The sequence below is a fragment of the Neopelma chrysocephalum genome, unplaced genomic scaffold (genome assembly GCF_003984885.1).
Source record: "Neopelma chrysocephalum unplaced genomic scaffold, ASM398488v2 Primary Assembly neopelma1_72, whole genome shotgun sequence".
NCBI classification, from domain to species: Eukaryota; Metazoa; Chordata; class Aves; order Passeriformes; family Pipridae; genus Neopelma; species Neopelma chrysocephalum.
This window is the reverse complement of record NW_020897732.1, coordinates 8,825,359-8,841,634: the sequence shown is the minus strand read 5'-3', so window position 1 is coordinate 8,841,634 and position 16,276 is coordinate 8,825,359. Positions and strand designations below refer to the sequence as shown.

The 16,276-nt window shown below is 40.9% G+C and overlaps 1 protein-coding gene across 6 annotated transcripts in view; it reads left to right on the top strand.

Moving 5' to 3' along the window:
- DPP6 (dipeptidyl peptidase like 6) overlaps positions 1-16,276 on the top strand; it is a 547,706-nt gene that overhangs the window by 475,645 nt on the left and 55,785 nt on the right. The window lies entirely within an intron of this gene.

The window sequence follows — 16,276 nt, the reverse complement described above, 5'->3', positions numbered from 1 at the left end:
GTGGAGGTTACATTGCCACCATGTGGTAAGACTATGGAGAGCTGGAGCAGCTACTTTCTCCGTCAGGAATCGAGAGGAGAGCTGCAAACAGCCAGAAATCTGCATGATTTGCTGGAAAAAATATAGTATGCAAATAGCATCCTGATTGGAAAGAAGCAATGTGAGATGAAATCCTATTTTACTTTTGATTAGCGTGTGCGGTCGGTTCTTTGATGGTGTGTTTGTGCTGGTTTTGACTTGAATTTTAATTCAAAATGCTGTTACATAAAATATTCAGTGGAAAAGTGAGCAGACTGCAGAAAAGAATAAGATAAAAGGTTCTCTTTTGGAAATGATGTCATTTAAAAGATTTTATGAGTACAAAAATTCTTCATTCTGTTGCATGTCTTCTTGAAATTGTCTCCAAAGTTTCTGCATTAATTTTGATTTTTATCAAAATCTTTTCATAATTCTGGGATACTTCCTGGGATAATCCCCATTTCTATCACATTTAGAAACACTAGCCTTTCTTTTTCACAAAGTACTTTTTAGAGCACGCTCTATGGAAATATAACTGTTTTTTTTAAAGGAAAACCTTAAAGTTCTGCCTACGGCATGATTTGGGATTCACAAAAGTGTGTCAACTTGTTCTTTCCCCCCCAACTTTAGCTCGTAATTCCTCATGACGTGACAACTGGTTGCTGTAGAAATTATTAGGATTCAAGAGCATGATTTTACAGTCTGAGTCGGATAAGCTTTCACAATCCCCTTTTTGATCAGATTGGTGCTGGCCTCTGAGATGACCCTCGGCCAAGGAGATCCTCTCCTCCCAGGGCGGGGATTGCTGATGGCCTCACTGACTTTCCCTTCAGACAGCTCTGTCCTGCTCCACTGCAAGGTCTGTTTCCTGTCTTCACTGCAACATGAACTGCTCTCTGGTCTCCACTGTGTTTAACATCCCTTGCAGGGGCTGTTTGGGTGTCAGTGTAACAAAGTGCCTGAACTTCGTGCTAAATACTAAATACAGTGGTTGCCCTTGTAAGAACAGCTCCCTTCCTTAGCACCCACACACTCGTAGCTAAAATGCGAGAATAAGATTAAATGAGCTTCACAGATGACGCTCAGATGTATCTCTTGGTACAAGTCTAATTATGACCTACACTGAAGCAATTATTCTGTCTTGATCTTAATGCCTTTTGCAAGCACCAATTAATAAAATTTCCCATAATGTCCTGGTAGAACAGGAATTATTGCCATCTTTTTAAAAACAGGCAAACTGAGGCACAATTATTGACCTGGTTTTAGATGAGATGGGAGAAACTAGGACACAAAACTGAGGTGAGAGTCTCACCTTAGATCCCAGAAACCAAATAAAATGCAGAACATTGTGCAAAACGCCAGATCTGGCTGTTTTAATCATATCCCTGGGATCACCTCCAGCACAGAGCCCCCTGGCAAGTCCCCTTCAGTTTTGGTCACATATGAGGGATGCACAACTGGAGAGATGTGTCTGTGCAAGTCACTGTACAGGAAGGCTGGACTGGTCCCGAGTGATTTTTACAGGAGCAGGAGCCCCTCCAACCCATGGGGCACCCTGTGAGCAGGAGGCAAACATCTGCTGTTAAAGCTGCCCCAGCTCTGGACTGTTACTTCTGGATTGTGAAGGGGCTGATGGACTCTTACCTGCCTTGCAAACCCCAGAAAACAGCAGCAAATCACTTCAGCCCTTTCCTTTTTGCACTTATGACTCACAAGCATTTGCCTCCTACATCAGTTTTGCTTTTACTCAAAGTTGAATAATTGCCTTGTATTTGATTTAACAACAATAGCAGGGGAAAAAAATAACCACCAGTAGCTACTGCATAAGACTACATCAAAAGCAATTTTTTAAAGGAGGCTTTCATGATAGAAGATTAAAGATTCGAGAAACTGGTAAGAAATAGAACTGAAGAAAAACAGCTCCTAAAAGCAAAACATTATGTTTTCATGCTATTGTATTTTTAAAATTGAAGGCAACAATCTGAAAACAGACATAGAAATAAATCTTACTTGATGGGAATTATCTGGAGATCATTGTATTTATTGCATTTATTTTGATTTTCTAGTCTCTGCCTCAGACTGTAGGCATGGAGATGACTTAAAAGATTCAATATCTCATTTTAAAAATTAAACTTCACTTGACTATTGAACTGACCCAACCTAACCCTTAGACTGTCGTGTATTATTCTGGATATCACCAGCAGGTCAGAAATGGTGAGAATAGGACAGGAGGTGAGAGCTGTTATTCCCAGCAGCTGAAGGATTTCAGATGTGATAGCTGAGGCTGTGCTGCCCCTTGGAGGCACAGCACAAAGTTGCATAAATACAGGAGGAGGGAAAGGATTAATTATAGTGCTTTAAAATTATCTTGGTTTTTTCCTCTCCCTCCTCTCTACCCTTCTCTCCCTGACACCCTGTGAATTGCCTTGAGGCCTGTATGTGTGGGGGCTCTTGATAAGGGTCTAAAAGCCTATAAGATGTAGCACGTCTTGCCCAGATTATGTCATGTGTGGCGACACCCTGGATAAATAATTTTCCAGCTAAATGTAGGTATTTTAGAATCCTTTTGTGCTTCTCAACTCTTTTCTCTTAATATTTGACATCTGATACAACTGTGGATCTCAGCAACTACTGAGGATACTTAATAGTGGTGGGATGGGAGGGTCAGGAGAAGGGTCAGGAGAAGGTTCAGGAAACTGATGTGATTGTTGTCCAGCACTATGGAGCAGGGAGTAGATTTGGGAATTTCCCTGTAAATTTCCCCGTCTCAGCAGGTCTGTCAGTGGAGCTGTGGATCTGGCTCATGGGCACTGCTGATAAACACCAGACCTGGAGCCACGGTGGGAGAAGTTGTCATCCTGCTTTTATGTAGCTCCAGTGAGCTCACTGAGGCGAACAAGAAACTCACTTCTGCCACTCAGGAACTCGGGGTCCTTTTAAAAACTCTCTCTGGGGAGTGACCCAGTTAAAATGTTATGTTGTTGGAGTAAGAACAACACAAGGCTGCTTATGGGACACTTTTTGTTTAAGAGCTGGCCTATGAATTTTGGGCATCTGATTTTGACCTTGTGAGTGAGAATAATTTGAACTGGATGCTGACCTGGCAAACAGTGAACCAGGAAAGCTTGGCACGCATCAGGAATGTTTCAGCGTTTTTGCGTGATTTAAAATTATGCAAGACAGAACAATAAACCCAAAAAGGAGAAATGGTAACTTCAGTGGTGTTGTTCTGGCTCTGTTAGCAGAGAGCATGTGGTGCCAGGTGAGAGGTGGGAGTAGCAAGACAGAAATGCAAATGTAACAACAATTTTCTCCTGGTGTGAGCTGCCATTCAGAAGTGTTGTAGTACGTGATCTCCTAATTACCAAGGCTCAAGATTATCTTTAATGAGCAGATCTCTCAGCACAGCACAGCAGAATGGCACCTCAGCTAAAGGGAAGTTGCAGGAAGAGTGGAGAAGCTGAGAGATCTGTTTTCCTCTATCTCAATGAGTCTGCGAAAGGGCCACTGCAGAATCCAGTCGTGGCACAGCTGCTTTCCCTGGGAGAGAAGGAAGGCAGCAACATGATAGACCTAGTCGTGTTGCACAAAGCCCAGGCCTGTCCCTGACTGGTGTTAGTATTATAACAGCCAGTCTATCTGTTCCCCTCACAGAACTGATGCTCACTCCATGAATTTGCTTGGACTGTAGAAATTACAAATGCAAGTCCACCAAGTGCTTGATAGTAAACACTAGATCACAAAACATTGGTTTTGGTTCCAGCAAAATAACTTTCCTGGGACATCCAGAGATGGTCCCTGACCTGCACTGTCCCATGACTGACCTGTTCTTCTCCTCTAGAAGAAAATAAACATTTAAAAGCACAGCTGAAATACTGTTTAGAGGACAAACCAGCTGTTTGCCTTCAACACAGCAGCTAAATTGGGTCTGAAGATGGAGAGTCACTTCTGCAGTCTGACTTTACTTCATTTTAAGCTTTTAGTTTAGCTTGGTGGAAAGAGTGCATATTTTGCTGACCACTTGAAAAAGGGAAGAAAGCATGAAATAGTTGCTTGACTGCACAGGAGTGGGTTTGACTCCTTCAAACACATCAGTCCTTATTGGGCAAGCATGACACTTACATTTCTTTATATCACACAGAGAAACAAGAACTGGATCCTTAGTAAGTATGTATCACTAGATACATTATTAGTTCCAGTTATGAATTTGGACTTAAAACTGCATTAAACCATCTCTCTGAGTATATAGGACACAGAAAGATAATTTACAGTCAATTACCCAGCCAGGTAGTTGTGTTTATAGCAGTATATCATGGTCCATTTTTCAGTTCGGGAATGTAGATCAGGAAAACATAAACCAGACATCCTGTTAGCCCTCCTTAAAGAAATGCTCTTCATACTAAGAAAAAATAATAAAAATATGTGTAATCATGATGTAACCATGCTTTGAGCATTTTCACATCCTGGTGGAATCCTGCTAAGCCTGATGAAGATGAAACCTCCCACCCAACGTGCCAACAACATAATTGGGATTTATAGCTGCAGGCTGGAGCACACGATCTTCAGGGGTTGGACAGAATGACAGAGAAATATCACTTGGAAGAAGACAGAAGAGTAATTTTCAGCCTCCTTCCCTGATGAAGCTTCCCACACACAAGTCTCTGTGCCCACAGGAGCAGGGCAGAACACCCACCTCAGGCACTGCCACAGCCCTGCGTCATCTAGTTCAGCCAGCCCAGAGCTGCTGGGTTTTCCAGGAGGAAAGTTACCAAGAAAAGATGAAAGTCATCCAAGGAAGTCATAGAAAGAAAGGACAATATGTATATTAAAATTGGCACCTCTGAGTGCAAACCACATCCAAATACTCTGGGAATAACATGACTTAGACAATTACTTTTTTTAGTGATAAACAGTAAATGGCAAAGAATACAACTCACCATTTCTAGTCCTACCATTTCTGCTCCTACTCAGCCAGGGCAATGCTATTTTCTTTGCAATTTGATAATGTTTGCCATCTGAACATTTTGAGGCATTTCAAAACACGCATTTCATAGTCTGGTGGTGGGAAAGTACTTGACAGCTTGGTATGTCCTGTCCCCTGACTGTGCCCAGTGCTCAACAAACACCCCACACAACCAGAGCCAGTTCCCAGAGAACTGCAGGGAATAATGAAATATTGGTCAGCCATGACCTCAACACAGTAGCACTGCTAATGTCATGGATGTCATGGTAAAAATATACTGGCAGAACAGGAGCTGCTATAATGAGTCAGGGTTTTTTGTTTTTTGGGGTTTTATTTTTATGTAGGAATTGTCCTCAATATTAAATAGGAAGTTTTTAAGGGTAGAGCAGGCTATGATGACCTTGGAAATAAAGATTAATCTGCATTAGATATTGTGAGCTGTTAGATAGATAAAAATGGAACCATCTCCATCCTGCCAATAAATGCAACAGATAAAGAAGGGAAAGGAGGTGGGTGTTTTTTTCCAAAGCCACCCTTAATCAGCAGAAAACAGCAGACAAAATTATCTTTGGTAGATGGGGATTTGTGGGGTATGGGTTACATTTATTATCTGGTAGGTTATAAGCTTTATTTTAATTTCCGGTATTTGCCTGCTACATCCTAAGGAACAATACGAGCTGGATCTACTGCATGTCATTTATAAGTCTGTGCATGTCATTTATATGGTAATGGGGGAGTTCCCCCTCATCCCCAGCGATTTCTGCAAAATTCTACATGCTGGTTCTCAGTATATTTAGCTTTCTCCAGCGCAAATTAAAATGCACATTCATGATCTTTGAACAAAGCAGGCAAGTATAATTGGTAATTTGATCCTGTTCTGTACAACCCAATTCAAAGTAATACTTATAATTTGCAGTTAATTAATCAGGGCTTTTTTTTCCTTAAAATTCTTAATTGCCTTTCTATGATATTCATTTTTAATAAGTTTTTTCCTACCACTTTTAGATCCAATTATACAGGCAATTTCATTTCTCTGCTACTGCATGGCTCTGTGTGTGTGTTTATGTGTACATTTCCATACATTTTGGTATATTTTTTTCAGAAATTTTTATATGCTGGTTTATGGATGGGGGTTTTGTCATCTGAAAATAAGAAGTTGAAAATAATGGAATCAGTGTACAACCGTGAGAAACAAGATACAACAGGGAATATAAAACTCACATCAACACAATAAAATTTTTAAAGAATTGTGAGTCTCTGGAATTCCATTGCCACTATGAATAGTCAACATCATCTGGTATTAAAGCTCTCATTAGAAGACTCTAATTGTTGTGGCTTTAAAGCAAAACCAATAATCACTAGAGACACAAACTTTGGACTCTCCAAGGAATTTAAAAGGGCCATAAATTAAAAAATAAAAATGTTATTGAATACAGACATATGTGGGGGTAGTACCTGTGATGAGAAACATGCCATGGACCAAATCTTCACTGGACAGGGCACTGAGCACCCTGTGCCTGACCAAGCTCTCGTGAGCCTGAGCAGGGTGACACCACCTTGCTCATCCCCCAGAGCCCCTTCAGCATCCTTGAAGGCCTTCAAACCCTTTGTGCCCTACAAATGTGAGTGGAAACACTCACAGTAGTTTTCTTTCTGCTTCCTTCCACCTCAATAGAAGGGAAGGTGTCTCTCTAGTTTGCCTGTCCTTGTCTGGGCATGTGCTTATTGAGTTATTATAAGGGGTCTTTAAGTTGTAGTGGCAGAAATGTTGTTCACTTCAAGTTGATTTGTGCTCTGCCAGCATTTTACAGGATCATAGAACGGCGTGGGTTGGAAGGGACGTTTAAAGCTCATCTAGTCCTACCCCCACACAATGAACAGGGATATCTTTAACCAGGTTAAGTTTCTCAGAGACCCATTCAACCTGGCCATGAATGTTTCCAGGGATGGGGCATCCACCACCTCTCTGGGCAACCTGTGCCAGTGTTTCACCGCCCTCATTGTAGAAAACTTCTTTTGTATATCTGATCTAAACCAGTCCTCCTCCAGTTTAAAACCAGTACCCCTTGTCCTTTCACAACAGGCCCTGCTAAAACGTTTGCCCCCATCTTTCCTATAGGCCCCCTTCAAGTATTGGAAGGCTGTAATAAAGGTCTGCCCAGAGTCTTAAACTTACTGCACAGGAGTCTACAGCTCAAAAATATTGATAAAAAAGGTATTTCCTGGTAGTAGGGATAAGAGAGATTTTGTTGGGTGGACATTATCCTGCAGAAATGCTTGTCTTTTCTTTTTGCTTTCCTGAGTCCACAGTGGAGGACCTTCAAGACACATACCTAGGAAGAACAGAATTCTGTTCAACATGCAAGTGCCACCACTCTGATAAACACAGTCAAATCCCACTGATTCATCAGTGGCATAACCTGATTACATACCATTACCTTCATTAATAATAAATGTTCCTGTTATTTGATAAGAGCATTTTTTCTGAAATATTGCTGTAAGCTAATTTGAATTCTGGTTTTATCCCACTCTCTTTTTTTATTATTCCTGGGTGACTCTATTGATCTCAGTAATTCCTCTGATTATTCAATGCTGTAAAATCAGATTCATCCTCTGAGTCATTATTGAGCTAAATCTCTCAGTTAGCCAGATCCTGAATCACTGCTCAGGTTGAAACCTCTGGGAATATTGCCATAGCAGGGCAATATATACTCAAAGTGGTTTTTTAATGGCTGTTCAATGACTGTAGCAGTTTAAACCAGGTAAGGAATTTGGAACTAAACTAAATTCAGTTAGTGTGCTCCAGTTCCCATTTCATAAAGCAGGGCTGTGTTTTGCAATATTAACTGACGTTTATTAGCACGCAGGCTGGGTGACTATCAGGTGCTGCTCAGGGTGAATAAATCATGCAAGCAATTCACATGAAAGACAGCTTGTGCAAGTGCTGATAAAAGTCCATGGGGTTGAAAAATCAAGTTCTTTAATAGCAATGTCAAGCTGTTCAGTTCTTCTTATCTCTCATATTTCTTTATGAAACATTAAAAGAGATTGCTTTTGGGCACTTGTGTTCTTGAACTATTGCAATCGTCTAATGAATTTTTGATAGTCAAATTCAGAGGGTTTTGTGATCACTAACTTCCTTGATATGTCTGTCGCTGTTGAAATGGATCCCCTGTGCCAAAGTTGGCTGTCCATCTTCCTTTTATCATAAACCCCATAGATTAGTTAGGAAGAACCTGTAACTTCTAATTTAAAGGAAAGGTGAAGTGGAAGCTACTTGAGCAGGTTTGAATAGAGTAATATTCAGCATATAATGAAAGCCTTGATTTGTCTCACTGCATTGCACAGATAAGCAAATTGTATTTCCAGCCGTAGCAACCTGTTTAGTGGCAGTGGGGGATAAAGAAAGAAGAAAAGATTTGACTATAAGGACCCCTACTACATTTTGGCAGTGTGAATTCTGCCTCGTGGAGGTCCTTAGCAATTGAGAAGGCACAATACAACTTTGCAATGAGCATTTACCCACATCAGTGAGCTACAGTGCAAATCACCCAGAAGACTTTTACCAGGAAAGGTTTCTACAGATTTAGTGCCTCTAGTTAGCAGGCTTTCAATGGAGAGCTGATGACAGGCTGTGGGTTGGTGTTTATGACAGGTGATGGAAAAATACATTCTTATTATTCATTAGGGGCATACATCAGTCTGCCACTGCGGATGGGTTTCCTAGGTGCATTTGCTCTTTGGAGAAGAAACAGGAATAGCTGATGACATGATCTCTAATATTTCTACTTTCATAATTCAGTCCCCATTTTCATTATTACATCTGGACATCCTAACAGATCACAGCCTTAGCGCCACTGATGAAATGTCTGCGTGTCAGTCTAGCCAGCATGGGCCAAGATGTTGTTACTGAGACTGACTGACTCACACCACCAAAGCAGGACACCTGCTGATTGTTAGGAGCTGTTGTGAGTGTTAATCATTAATGCTTTTGAAAGCAAACAGCTAAGGATTCTTAAGGATGCTGCGCAGGGAAGAAAAAGTGAGAAGCACTGAGAAAGTAACTTCTGAAAAGAGCAGAGGGAGGATGTGGAGGCAGCTCAGTGTTTTTCTGGTGTGTTTGTGCAAAGAGGACAGCTTTTACTGTGAAGCAGGCCCCAAAATCTGATGTGCCAATAGGATAGTATGGCTTTGTGTGTGACATACGGTAATCCTGCCTGCCTGCTGTGATTGCTCTGGAGGGTTTGTTAAACCTCCTGGGGAGTTGCTCATGGCTCCTGATGGAGACCCAGGGTCCATGTGAGACCTGAGGGACAGCTCCTCTATGTGGCGTTTTCCAGTGAGATTTGCAGAGTTGAGTGTGCTCATTGTGTCGTGACGTAAAGATGGCCTGGAGGAGCCTCTCTGGCCATTTCCAGATAGCTAAATTCTTCTCTTATTTTGTGAGAATCCACGTGCACTTCTCAGATGACATCTCATGCTTGTGCGTATCTATTTTGTTAGGTGGGTTTTTTTTTTCCAACAAATCCATTTGTATGAATAAAGGGAGATTTTAAACATTCATTATTCTTTAGTTATTACATTCAGAGCCTGGCCTCCTGCGTGTATTCTGTAAGAGCTGTAGAGATGTACCTGAGGATCAGGCTGGTGTTCAGTAACACCAGCTTTTGAAGCCTCCAAGCACTCAGATAGCAAAGAAAGTCTGGCAGCTACTTGCCAATAATCTTGTAAACAACGCTTCAATGCCCTGACTCATATAACAACTACAGGATCCTTTAGTGTTGTAAACACAACAAATTAGAAGAATCAATGGATCTGAGGGGAAAAAAAATTAAAAAAAAACAAACCACAATCGTTAAACCAGCAGTTTTGAAGGGGGACAAAATTAGTATTCTCAGAAAGTCTCTTCTGTCAGGAGTTGCCTTCCTAACATGATCTCATCCTGCTTCTTGGGGATAGATGTCCTAACGACTGTCATAGAGAAACAGTGGTGGTTATTGCTGGTGGTTGGGACTACAGATGAGGAGCCCAGGTTGGAGTGGTCAGGATTCAGCCAGGCTGAACATCAGTTGTCTCTGATGTGCACACTCCGGCTTTGCTGGACGTTTTCTCTTCATCCCCATGTTCCCTCAAGGGTCCTTGCCAGGTATCAGTGAGCGACAGTGACATGTCTTTTGCTGGAGCACAGCTGCTTGTGGTGTTGTCACACAGAGCCACCTTCTCACAGAAACAAAGGTGAACCATGGCCCATTAGTGTTCACATTTCATGGGGTTTGCCTGTTTGCTGAGCTTGGCCTTGGCTCAAGCCACCCAGCAGCTCTGGGGCCCACATAAGGGATGTGGAGGTAAGATGTGACCTCGTTCACCATGCAGAACACATGAAGAGTCCCGTGGGGTTGTCCTCAGTGCCCAGCATGAACCACCTGGCTAAAATGAGCTTCAAGCCACAGGGAGGCAAAAGCTCTGGCCAAACCCTTTCCTACTGTCTCAAAAATTTGTTCAGCAGGAGCAAGGGGCTGCAAGACTGCATGAGCAGAAAACAGCATGTGTTCAAGCAATTAAACCACATGACTAAGGGGAAATAATGACACTTGCAGCCCACACCTTCCCCATTCTTGAGGAAATGCAGAACTCCTGGCTGGGCTCCTTTATCTGAGACGAGGGGCTGCCACCTTCTTGTGGCTGCCAAACATGTGGGAGCTCCTCACCTGCATCTGTTTGGCTCCGTGGCTGCACAATGCTGCTGCTGCCTGGTGGTGAGATTTTGGATCAAGGATTCGGTGTTTATAAAGTGCTCTCTGAAGCATGTCCTCAAAAACACCATGAAAGCGAGTAATAGTTTACTCTTCATAAGCTTCTTGCCTGTCAGTGGCAGAGGAGACTGTGTGTTCCAAGCAGGAATAAAGGAACACGAGGTCAGTGTTGCAACTTGTTTTTCTTAAGGATCACTTGGACAATGACATAAGCACCTTGAGAATGGTTGTGTTTTGCATACAGGAACTGTGGGACTGGGCTAAGCCTGGAGTTTGTGCTCGGCCAAAAAAATTAAATTTTCCTTTTTCTTCAAAAGGTTGTTGAATTGTTCAGCGGCCCTGCAAAATTGTGGGTTTTTTCCACCTGACTCAATTAGACAACTGTGAAAGAGGATTAATTGCTCTGAAATCAATAGCGCTGCAGGGCTGTTGCTGACATCAGCACAAAATAATGTCAACACAGTAAAATGTAAATTGGATATAGTAATATAAAACAGTTTTATGCTATTTGCATACACATAGCTACTTTAACACTAATTTTATACCTATTACAATGATTTAATGGAAGTCAGTGTAGACTCATACAGAGAGAAAAATTTTATTGTGTATGAATGAAAGATGGCATGGTGGTCTTCTGCAGCCATCCCTGAAACACGGGTCAGTGAAGGCCAATGTGAACAATAAGTTTTCCCTAACTGGCTAAAAATACTTGCTTTCAAACTGTACAATAGCAATTGATTCAGACGTGTGGTTGGTGCTTTGAGATGATCTAGTAATTGATTTTAAAACAGATGGCACCTGTCAAATAAGCATTTGTATTTATTTGATGTTTCTATGACAACCCTTGGGGTTTTGCTATCTCAGAAGTCTTTGTTTTTCTCTTTTCCTAGACCCCCTTTCTGTTCTCTGATCTCTCTTCCTCTCATGTTCTTTTGATGCATCCTACTGACAGTTTCTTTTGAGCTTTCTTTCCTAATGTAAGCCATGGCCTTTATGTTAGGCTTTAATTTTGCTTTGCTTGAAATTCCTTTTTATTAACAGTTTTAATAAAACAGCAAAATATCCTCAACACACCAAATACTTTGTGATCTGAGCATCAGCTACAATGCATCACACAAACAAAACCATTGATTACGCTCCCCAGAATTGCCATTCTTTACCACATCAGCAATTAATAATAATGAAGGGGAAGTTCCCTCTGTCAGGCAAAATACTTACATAATACTTGGTGTAAAAATTAAAATATTCTGAATTAATCAGACTATTGAGAGAAAATTAGATATGTTTGTGTTTGTGTGTATGCACGTATCTATATAGAGGAGAATCAAACTATTCATAATATTGTTTTGATTTTCTACTGAAGAAGAAAATGCAACACTCAGAACAAGAAGAGGATTTTGATTGTATGAGCCAAATTGGTTTAAGTGTTCAAAAGGCATGTGGATGTGGCATTTGGGAATATGGTTTAGTGGTGAACACGGTGGTTAATGGTTGAACCTGATGGTCTTAGAGGCCTTTTCCAACACAAACAATTCTATGATTTAATGGTGGAAATTTCCTAAGTGCCTCTGTCCGTTGCACCCTTATTTTGGACTCTTGAGGTGCAGGAAGCCTCAGCTTTTCTAGCTACACATAAATAAGCCTTTCTACTCAGTCTGCAAGGATGCCTCCTCAGCTGTTAGAAATGGAAGTTACCTTTCTGAAGTCAGTGACATGCAATTGTTAACTGCAGCCCATCTGTGTAACACAAAGGTGTTTCACCAGAAGTGGGCACGACATTCAGATCTCTAGAAGATGACAGAAAAGCAAATATAATTTTTTCACTTGAAAATTATTTCTTTTTCTCAATCTTTCCTCCTGATATCATCTTTACTCTTTTTTTTTTTTTGAAGGTGGTAGAAAAGGGTTGCAATGGTACCTGTCATAGGACTGGTCTGTCCAAGTATTATTGTCTTCTTATGCATGTCTGATTTTGTTAACTTGCACTTGGAAATTACAAGTTACTTGTGTCAACTTGAAAAATTAGAAGAAACCTCTAAGCTACCAATGGATTTCTCAGTCAGTCATTGGTGAAGGCTTTATCTTTTCCCAAACAGCAAGCCAGAACTTTGCCACCTTCAGCAGAGAGGCAAAATTCACCAATATGACTCAGGATGTGGACAAAGGCTGCAGAACCAGTTGGGTTTTTAGAAATGCATGAAGAAACCCCCTTGGTCATGGCATTTACATGTGCTTATTGATAAAGAGGAGCTCTGCCAGTCTGGAACTCTGTGCAAGCCTGGGAAGGGGATTTGTCATGGAAAAGCCTGTAGAAATACCATAATGGCAGGTTATGGTTCAGAACATTAAAACCACCTGTGTGGATTTCCAAACGTGGCGAATACAACAGGTTTTTCCAGAACCTGCGGGTTATCACTGAGGTTGCAGAAGATAAAGCCCTTATGGTTTTCCCTATGTTGAGTCTGTAAGAGAATTCAGAGGTCTGGATGCACTTCAGTGGGACAGTTCAGTTTTTAGACAGAGACGGACATGGTAACAAAAAGTATCTGAGCTCTATGGCTAAACCTGTGCTAAAAGTGCTACACAAGTATCAAAAGGAATAGCAAAATCCACTTGTGAAGATTCTTGCAGGGTGGATATTGTCCATGGAGGAATGAACTATGTGATTTTTTTAAGTCTCTTCCAGATCCATTTTGTATGATTCCTTAAGAAGTTTGCTACCTAAAGTAAGATACAAGTCTCCCATTTCATTGATCTTGCAAGTACTGATGGAATTAACTTGCATCTTGAAACAAGCAGATGGCTCCTTACATTTTATACACATGCTGGGCTAGTTTTTGATGACACACCTAGTAGAAACGTCCATGCAGTTTCTGATCCACTGTACAGTCCTTCCAGGGATTGACCATAAGTATCACAGCCAAATGTTACCTCCAATCTCAGATTCACCACATCTTGTTACTTGGCAGCTGAGAACCACAGCAAGGGACTTCTCATTCTGCTTCCTGATGGTGAGCAAGAGTATCTATCGGGAAACACATTCTTCAGAAGAGATGGCATTCCCACTTCAGGCAGCCTGGTTCACTCTGGATGCTGCTCAGGTCTTGATTCCAAAGACAACCACCCATGTGATGCACTAACCTTTAAAAAAGTTTAAAAAAAAGCAGCAACCTTTAAATCTGCTCGGGAAAAATTCCTCTCACCACACCTCAGTTGTTGCTTTCAGTTTCTTTTCTCATCCAGTGATACTGTAGTCCCTAAGATGGATATATGCCAAGCTGTCACTGAAGATGCTCCAACCTGGGACATCAAATGCTCTTCCTGAGGGTCTGTTAACTTAGAAGACTTTGCTTCACACAGCTTTGGAATGATTGTTCAATTGAGTCTTATTCAGCTTAAAAAAGGTTTAAATACACAAACATTTCAGTCCCCACCAAGAAGTCATTACTTATAAGCAAGGTCATCCAGCTGTTTCAGAGTGATTCAGTACTGAATATGCTGACATGGAATAAGCACTGACTTGTCTCAACCCCTGTGCTTGAACCCAGCCAGCATGTCTGAACAGCCCCTGTTCAGTTAGGGCAACCACATACTTTATTCTCACTATTTTTAGGTTTACATGCCCTGATGTGGCTGGCAAGCAAAGCACAGAGCCACCAGCATCTGACTGTGAGGGATCTCAGCAGCTCGCTCACAACATCCCGACGTCATGTAGTGTTCAGTCACTGCAAGCTTTGGGGAAGAGAGCAAAGGTTTTGATCAATTATGACTTTATACTCTTAGTCAGGAGGTCATGGGCTGTATGTGTAGGGGGGCTTTGGTGTTTAAAGAAAACCTGTTTTTTCATAAATGCAAGGCAGGTTCTAAACTAACTTTAGAAAGACCCAGGAGTATTGATTGCAAGTGATTTTCTGAGCACGTGTGTCATGGCTTAAGAAAATGCAAGGAATAGAGTGTCCCCAAGAAAAAATGGGCTGCAAATTATGCTTTACTTTTAGATGAAACTTTCTGGTACTAATCTATTTTATATTTCATGAGAATGTTCCCTGGTTTGCTAAAACTAACTGATCTCTCTAATAACAGCAAGGTCCTGGCTTTGTTTCAAGGCAAAGGTTCACTCAATTAAATCTCATTAACAGAGGACCACAAAACCTGCACTAAAACCTTTCTGGGTGTGTGACCTTCAGCAAAACTGCTTCATTAAGTCTGAGATCCTGCAGAAAATGTTTGCTGAATAAAGTCATTCCTAATTAATGTTAAAATGTCAAGGATTCGTGTGCCATCCATCTTTACTCCTTTTCCTTTACACTCTTAATTATCTGCTTAATGGGCAACCAATATAAAAGTCAAAAGCAGCATCTTTTAAATGTACATAGAACAGGTGGGAAAATGCAGTAAAGCAAATTTGCCAGATGTGCTTTCCCATGCAACATTTGTGACTTCCTAAATATACTTCCAAAACCCCACTTACATGTTGCCATTAAGCACCGATTAATTAATTAGTTATTTGTAAAATGTGGAAATGTCAAGGATGATTTTCCCTTGCACCCTGTCTGATGTTACCTTGAGTTTTATCTCAAGCCATATGCAAGTCTGGATTAACAAAGTGTTTATTTGCTCTGTGATGAATGTAATTGTCTGTTCTCCAAGGATTGCTCACGCATTTTTTTTTTTTAAATAAAAGACTCATTAGTGAGTTTCTGGTCTTCAGACTAGAGGGATGTCCTGGTTAGACTGGGGGTTCATCATAGAGTGGTGTACAAACCTGGTGGGTCTAAACTTGGAAAATCCTCAGTCATTTTTCCAGTGGCCAGTGATGACAGCAGACATTGGAGCTGCTTGGACCTGTGTAGCAGGACTTCATGGTGAAGGCTTAGAAACACTCTGCAGCCTCTTTAATTTTTATTCTCACATTAAAGTAATGGGACCCATCTTCCTGCCCATCAATCTGTACAGCATATGCAAGCCCTTCTGGTGGTTTAAATAGGAATGACTCACATGATATTAAGCCTCTTAATGAAAATGGATTACATTATTGCCTTTCACAAAATGAGAGGTTTAAAAAGCCAAGTTAGTGTCTTCCAAATGTCAGTAACTGGAGACACTTTGGACAAAGAGTGAATTTTTATAGCTTTTCTGGAGGTCTGTAAGATGAACTCATCTTTACAATGAAGAATATTAAATTATAAGAAAAGTATTAGAAATTAGAAGTTCTTTGAGTTTAATGAGAACTAGGTTCTGCCAGTATTCAAAATAATTTCTTATGATGGCAATATTGTTTCCTCCTTAAATACTTGAACTCTGACACGTTTTATGGGCATCTTTCTGAGTACCTTTTCAACAGCAACATCATTACTGAAATATTGAAAAAAAACTATAATCCCAAAATTCAGTGATAAAAAGGATAAGGATCTGACTTTGGCTACTTATGGAAAATTGCTTTGCAAAAGTATTTTAAAATGTGAAATAAGGATAAAAGCCAGGATAATATTCAAGCCACAGGCTCTAAAGCCTGGTATCCTGTAAAGAAGCCTTTCCTGAG